This window comes from Puma concolor, chromosome B3, assembly GCF_028749965.1.
Source record: "Puma concolor isolate L17-30 chromosome B3, mPumCon1.1.hap2, whole genome shotgun sequence".
Classification (NCBI taxonomy): Eukaryota; Metazoa; Chordata; class Mammalia; order Carnivora; family Felidae; genus Puma; species Puma concolor.
In genome coordinates, this window is record NC_141672.1 from 134,802,324 (window position 1) to 134,810,633 (window position 8,310).

The 8,310-nt window shown below is 44.1% G+C and overlaps 1 long non-coding RNA gene across 1 annotated transcript in view; it reads right to left on the reverse strand.

Annotated features, from left to right (window-relative positions):
* Positions 1 to 6,371, reverse strand: part of LOC147580397 (uncharacterized) — a 182,852-nt gene extending 176,481 nt beyond the window's left edge. Inside the window, exon 1 of the long non-coding RNA XR_015252865.1 lies at positions 5,635 to 6,371. This is a non-coding gene — a long non-coding RNA (uncharacterized LOC147580397). The remainder of the gene's footprint in view (positions 1 to 5,634) is intronic.
* Between the last annotated feature and the right edge of the window lie 1,939 nt (positions 6,372 to 8,310).

Genomic DNA, 8,310 nt, shown 5'->3' on the forward strand with positions numbered 1-8,310 from the left:
ACATACACTATATATGTATACTATAATGTATACTATACTACATATGTATACCATATGCCTATACTATATATGTATACTTTAGTATACTATATGTGTATACTATAATGTATACTATAACTACTATACTATACCATGTATGTATACTATAAATACATAATTATATATGTTCATTCCATATGCTACATTCTGCTTTTTAAAAGTATATGTTAATAGTATATGTTTAACAAAATATTTAACATTTGCTTAATAAAATGTAAATATCCATGTTACACAGTGTAGATTTCATAAAATAAGTATCTTTAGTTAGGCGTACTCCAGATATACAACGGGTGAAGGTTCATTTCAGTGATGGATTGCTCAGTGCTCTGAGAGGTACATTTCCATAAGCCAAGATCCTGCCCCACCCCGACCAATGCCCCTCAGTCCAAACACATATACTCTATTTTAACATTATTCTGCCACTTTTGTTAGATGGAGTTTGTTAACTGCCAAATCACTGAGTCATGCCCCCTTTCCCTCCTCTGAAGTCTGTGCCAAGTTCTGTTTCTGAGGCAAAGCAGAAATAAACACCTTTCACTAGTACTTCACTCTCGTGGTAAAATATGACGGCATCCTCTCTCGGTATCTGCAGAGCAGACTCTGAAAACATCCCTTTCTGGATTTTCTGCTTTTCTCATTCTATTTTCTCCCAGAATCTGTTTGCAAAACATTTTATGGAATTGGCAAGTTATTTGCACTGCTTTTGCATTGCAGTCTGCCTAATTCAATTGCAATTATTTGTAAACTGCCGCCATAACTCTTCCTTGGCTAATGTCTGCAAACTGTTTACTAAACAATAAACTTAATCATGCATTCATTGTTGCAAATGTCTCCAAATGGCTTCAGAGTAGAGCTGACTTGACATTTTTGCCTATTTGCAAAGCCATGAAGGATGTTTTCTGAATAGACACTAAGTTCTATAACATTTAGTCATTCTATTCCCTACACCCCTTCAGATCTATTGCAGATTGGGATGGCCTCTTTTGTGGGTCAACCGATGTGCTGTGCTAATGCTGGGAGGTCCAAAGCAAAGTGGGCTGGGGGTAAGGCTCTGGTAGCGGTGAATGAACAGACAGTATGACAGCATGGCACAGGCAATAGGCAGGTTTTATAAATTGTGCATGAGTATCACTTAGCATATCAACCAAGTAACTTATATTTAAGACCCTCTAGATGTATAGACTCCTTGAGACGTATAGACTGTGAAGACAATGGTTCTGCCCATGGAGGATCCGATCGGATATGGGGACTGGAGGAAGAGGAAAGTTCAAATCAATGTCTCTTCTAGAAATCTAAAGATCTAACAGACTCACGGTGCTGTTACTCACCATGGACAAGTCAAGATGAGGAACTGTACTGGGGAGAAAAGTGAGAAATATGGCTCAAAATATCCTGTTTTGACCCAGTAATTGCATATTTTGGCAGAATAGTTTACCAGAATGTTTATCAGATAGTTTGGAATGGCGAGTGGGAAATCAGGGAACGTCTGGCTGGAGACACGGGCATGGGAACACTGGTTATAGTGGTGTGACCGACTCTGGGGAAGGAAAGGGCAGACTCTTGGGGGGAGGGTACTTTCTGTGACCAGTAGGAAGATAGAAGCATAATGAAAACCTTAAACGATGATGGCAAGAGGTCCCGGTCGTAACCTGGTCATGAAATGAGGGGAGCATTTCAAGATGTGTGGGGTGTAGCATGGCTTGTTGCAGAAATGCTGAGGACAATGGGTAAAGCACACCGAATCTGGGATGGAAAAGTGACCGAAGACTCAATGGGAAGAAAACAGAAGCAATTCGAAGACAATGTCCATACACGTTTACCCAGTGTCTGTATCCGCGTAGTCAATCTACTTCTTTTGGCTTCCAGAACACTTCTACCTCTTTTGTGCTTCTTTTGGCTTCCAGAACACCCTCTCTTTTAGTTCTCTTCCCATATCACTGGACCCTCCTTCCACTCTGTTGCCTCATTCTCCCGATTTGGAAACTTTAGAACACCCCAGGGACTGTTCCTTTGTCTTCTTCTCCGTCTCTCTCTACATTGACTTCCTGTGTGATCCCATTTTGCCCTTGGCTTTAAGTATCACCTAATCCTGGGGACTCTCAACTCATGTCTCCAGCCTGGATGGCTCAACTCCAGATACTATGTATCTACTTGTTATATCCACTGGGATATTTAAATGGTATCTCAAACTCAACACTCCTAAAACCAAACTCAGAACTCCCCCCACTAACGACCAATCTCCCAAGCCTGTTTCTTCTCTAGTCTTTTCTTAGTAAATAACAACTTCAGCCTTCCACTTTCCCGGGCAAAAACAATGCAGATATTCTTGTCCCCTTTCTTGTCTTCACATCTCTAAAGCAATCAATCAGCAAATGCTGTCAACTCTCTGTCAGAAATATGTTTAGCATCTCATCACCTCTTGCCACATTTTGGTCCGAGTCCTTATCATTTCTTGCCTAGACTATTACAGTAGGCTTCTGCCCAGACTCTTTGCTTCGATACCTGTCCATCCAGAGTCTCTTCTCAATGGAACAGCCAGAGTGACTCTTTGAAAATATTATTTGTGCCCGCCTTCTGCTCAGAGACCTCTCGTGATTTTCCAGACCTCACCAAAATTAGAAACCAAAGTCCTTTTCAACAGCATGCAGAAGAATGAAACTAGACCCCTTTCTTACACCATACACAAAAATAAACTCAAAATGGATAAAGGACCTGAATGTGAGACAGGAAACCATCAAAGCCCTAGAGGAGAAAGCAGGAAAAAACCTCTTTGATCTCAGCCACAGCAATTTCTTACTCCACACACTTCCAAAGGCAAGGGAATTAAAAGCAAAAATGAACTGTTGGGACCTCATCAAGATAAAAAAGCTTCTGCACTGCAAAGGAAACAATCAACAAAACTCAAAGGCGACCGATGGAATGGGAAAAAATATTTGCAAATGACATATTGGACAAGGGCTAGTATTCAAAATCTATAAAGAACTCACCAAACTCCACACCAGAAAAACAAATAATCCAGTGAAGAAATGGGCAGAAGACACGAATAGATACTTTTCCAAAGAAGACATCCAGATGGCCAACAGACATGAAACGATGAAACGATGAAACATGAAGCACATGAAACGGTGCTCAACGTCACTCCTCGTCAGGGAACTACAAATCAAAAACACTGAGATACCACCTCACGCCAGTCAGAGTGGCTAAAATGAATAAACGAGGAGACTATCGATGCTGGCAAGGATGTGGAGAAACGGGATCCCACTTGCACTGTTGGTGGGAATGCAAACTGGTGCAGCTGCTCTGGAAAACAGTGTGGAGGTTCCTCAAAAAATTAAAAATAGATCTACCCTATGACCCAGCAATAGCACTGCTAGGAGTTGACCCAAGAGATACAGGGGTACCGATGCACAGGGGGCACTTGTACCCCAAGGTTTATAGCAGCACTTTCAACAATAGCCAAATTATGGCAAGAGCCGAAATGTCCATCCACCGATGAATGGATAAAGAAGGTGTGGTTTATATACACAATGGAATACTACTTGGCAATGAGAAAGAATGAAATCTGGCCTTTTGTAGCAATGTGGATGGAACTCGAGAATGTTATGCTAAGTGAAATAAGTCACACAGAGAAAGACAGATACCATATGTTTTCACTCTTATGTGGATCTTGAGAAAGTTAACAGAAGACCATGGGGGAGGGGAAGGGGAAAAAAGTTACAGAGAGGGAGGGAGGCAAATCGTAAGAGACTCCTGAGAACCAACTGAGGGTTGATGGTGGGGTGGGGGCAGAGGGGAAAGTGGGGGATGGGCACTGAGGAGGGCACCTGTTTGGGATGAGCACTGGGTATTGTGTGGAAACCAATTTGACAAGAAATTATAATTTTTAAAAAAACCCCACAAAATCCTTTTAATGGCTTCAAGACCCTACCTGATCTGGGCCCTGGTAATTCTCTGACTTCATCTTTTCCTTCACTCTCTTCAGTTCACTCTACTCCAGCTACATAGGTCTCTTACCTGTTCCTTTCACAAAGAAAACATCTCAGGACCTTTGCATGTGCTGTCTCCCCATACGGGTACATTCTTCCTCCAAAATCTGTGTAATTTTCTCCTTTACTTCATTATACTTCTGCGCAAATGTCACTTTAAGGTGAAGCCTTTCCTATACAAAATATTTCCTTTATTTCCTTCCATATTAGCATCTGACCTACCCTCTTTGTTCGTATATTTACTGCTTTCGCTCCGTTGAATGTGAGAACTAGGAAAACTGGAAGTTCATCTCCATCATCAACTTTATCCCTGTCTTCTGTTGCCACCACTTAGCCCCCCCCCCCCCCCCCCCCCCCCCCGCACATGGTTCGTATGTAACAAATACTTGAACGAGTAAAAGTCAACTGAATACAAGTTAACCCAGGCCAGGTAGCCCAGTACCTGGAACATCATACCGGTTTCCTAAACATCTATTGAATGAATGGATAAATGAATCCGTTTCCAGGACTGGGGACGCAGGTACCCACTTGTAGGCTGAGGCCAAGAACCAGTTGGGGAAAGACAGTCATTACGGAGTAGTTAATCGGATAACGTAAATACGTAACTAGCAAGCAAGCGCTGGAAATAGACACCACTATTCCACACCATCTGCAACATGACGGGATGTTGGCTGGGTGACCCTCCCAGGGTGGGACTGGGTTTCCCAGGACCAGCTGACGAAAGGGAGTTTATCAAGAATCCGACTCCAGAAAATCAATCACAGTTAGAACACAGAATAGGTCACCAGAACCAAAGATTCAGACTCAGATCAAGGAAGAACCATGGCCGGTGTCAGATTCTCGGGAGGGTCACATTTAAATCGAGCACGGACCAGACACGAAGGTGGATTACCTTCAAAGGGACAGATCAACAATACCTGGAAACTTCTGACAGAACGAAGATAGTGTTCTAGGCCTGAAACCCAGGCTGTAGTTTCGCACTAAGGTACAGAGAAACACAGAGCATTGACTGGATCATGTGTCCCAGCTTGAAATCCTATTCCTTCAGCTCCAAACACAAGCCTGTAGCTCGGAAAACGAATTCTGACCCAGAATGGGTGTCTGAGTGCAAGCGATAAGGCACTGGGTACAAATTACAAAGCCACAGTCCCGATGGGCCGGTTCTACAAAGGCCTCATCCGGGAAAACGATCCTTCGGTTTCCCCAGCCCTTCCATCGGAATCAGGGATTTTCCTCTTGTAAAACCGGCCACAAAACACAACTTAGAAAGTGCCCCAAACCACTCGGCCAGACCAGCCAGCAAGCACAACCCCTCTCGGCTTTCTAAGAACGCCTGCCTGCCATATAATGAAAACCACAAACGCCCAGCTTCCCCACGCACGCGTGCTCCAGTTGGACGGGAACGCACTTCCTCCCGCCTTAGCTCCCCTCCCCCTTGCGACGGCGACAGCACCTCCCAGCAGCGGCCCTACCGCCTGGAAAAACCAGCCCTCGGTTTGCACTGGCCCCCCGAGTCAGGGGGTTGCCAACTTTGGCTCTAAAACCGTTAAAGTGAATAATCCAAGGTCATTCAAAAAAAAAACCCAAAAACAAAAAAGGTGACACTTACTTGAATCAATGTCTTCTCGGGGCTTTTGAAAGGTGCAGCAGGCATAAAATTTAATATTGATTGTTGGGGCACATTGCCTTCCCCCTTCCAGAGTCATTTCAGAATGACAAATAATTTGTTTTGATCCGCGCGGGGCACGGCTGGCGGGCACACAGGAGTCCCCGGCCCTCTTCGCGGAAGCTCGGCTGGCTTTTTTTTCTGGCCACTTCTCTCAGTTGCCTCTCCCCTCCTTAAATTTCTTGGTTCCTGCCGTCCCCTTCTGCTTGCTCCTCTTAGCTCCTGTTCTAATTTCAACTGTCATTTCCCCCGCTCTCCCGAGTGCTCTGAGCTCCTGTTCTAATTTTTCATGTCTTCTCCCACTGCTGCCCTCCTTTCTGTCTCTCTGACCCTCTCCTTCTCGCCTTCTCTTTTTCTCTGACTCTTATTCCTCAATGTCCCTTCGGAGGCCCTGCCTCAGGTTTCCGCTTCTGTCTTCTGCAGACTGTTTAACACAGCCAATAATAGGATGTCCGATCTGCTCTGCCTAAGTCCCAGATTCACAAAAATAAAAGCGGATACTGTTTTTCCCACGTTCTCCTAAACCCACCTTTGAATCTCATCTCCCCTCAATATTTCCTCCCGCACCCTTGCCTTCCAGATTCTCCTTGCTGTTGGAATCCTCTAAGAAAATCTCTTTTTATATTCCTTGGTTGACAGGAGCAAAATGCAGGGAATTGATGTGAGAACTGTCATCGCAATGTAATTCTGGTCCGATTTCACTTTCTAAAGAAGTTTCGATGGATTTCCAGCGAGTATCCAGGTAAGTGAGAGGCAAAGATCTGCTGGGGGACCCCATCATTCATTCCAACTAATGGGTAAGGGAATTAAGGTCGTGTCTTGTCAGTGACGTTTCTCAGGGGTTTTTCTGTCCTCTCAGTTGGAGAGAGTAACAATTGCAGTCTCGTTAATTACCTACGGGGGAGCTTCGCATTAGGCGCAAACTTCCTCACCAAGTGTGGGTGTTGGCAAACAATCTGGGTGGAATTTTGAACACTCTGGTCTGGACTGGAATGGAAGAAATGTTCAACAAATGTGGTGTTGGGCTATGGAAAGGAATTCATAGTTGCCTTGAATGTCTAGGCTCCTCAAGACGGAGATGGTAGGGGACTCGAACTCCCGTGTTTGTTCGTAAGGGCAAAGCTCTCCTCCTACAAAAATTTCCCAGCTTTGGGGATCTGAATGGTTCCATACTAAAGAAGGCATCCGTGCCCGTATTAAAGGTTACAGAGACGGACGTTAGGACACATTTTGATTTCCGGGTTATTGTCTGCGGGCGACGGCATCTTTCAGACTTTCATAGAATTTCCCATCACCGCTTGGCAAATGAAAATAACACAGTCAACCACCTGGCTGTTTCCAGGAGACTGTTTTCATCTCACGTAGTTGGCCACTCCTTTTGGCATCGGCCTCCTCATGTGAAACATAACATTTTACATTTGTTGGAAATCTATTCATACCTAGAGAAGGAGAACGTTTGTATCGAACAAGTCGGTTTAAAACGGCGCATACCACATCTTATTCTTTCTAGCGGTGGTTGACGTTGATGAGCTTTCTGGAACTAATTTTCAGGGGCTTTCAGAAGCTGCAAATGACACAATTTTCCTCGTTCCGTATTATTGTTACTATCTTTACAGACGGTAAAGGAAAGTTTGGGGTTATGACATTCAACCCACAGTGACTTAGTAAACTTTCTGAGTGTCCACTTTGTACCCGGCACTGTGATGAGGGGTACAGGGGTCATAAAGATGAATAAGCCCAAGTTCCTTCTCTGGGGGTGCTTCCTGCTAAAGGTCATGTCAAGGGTCAACCAAAAAGCCTTAGCCTCATCTGAAAATCTTAATCCCAAATACTCTTCTTCGCACAATAGCCCTAGAGTTAAACCTCTCCAGGGCATCTGACTTCTAAGGAAAAAAAAAAAAAGAAAGAAAGAAATGACCATAAAACACATGAAGAAAAGGCTATACATATGTTACATCTTTCACTGGCTACTTACAAAATTGACAGAATATATACAAACTGCTCTAATAACAGGGGTGGAGAAGAAAAGATGAAATGCACATTTAGCCCCATGTAAGTTTCTGATTCTTCCCCTGCTTTTAATTAAGTTATTTTCCTTTTCCAACCATCTCCAGGCTTTTTTTTTTTTTTTTCCATGAGAATGAGCAGAAAAACAAAAACAGGGGGGAGGGGGCAGACCCATCGCTCTGTTGAGAAACAGGAAGTTATGTGAAACCTTGTTTGCCCTTTCTGCTCTGAAGAAGTTTGCCCAAGAGCTGTAACCCTGCACTCTGCTATGTAAACCCACCTACAGAAATGGCAGAGGTCAGCGTGGGAAAGAAGGGGCGCCGTGGGCCCAGAGCGACAACAAAAGTTAGTCCTTCCAGGGAAGCATCGCAAGACGAAAAGTAAAAACCATTGAGACTGTGGCGTCGTTCAGAGCCGCTTTTCTTCTTCCGCTTGGCTTTCTTGCTCTCCCCCCTCCCCTCCCCCCACCCCACCCCTGGCTTTTGTGTTAAATTCCAAATCATTATGAATCCATTAAATATGCTGATCTCTTCAAACATAGTCTAGGGACCTCGACTGACTCAACACTAAAACAATCTTCTGTTTTTCTGCCTTGAATGCTTCAGTTTCTGT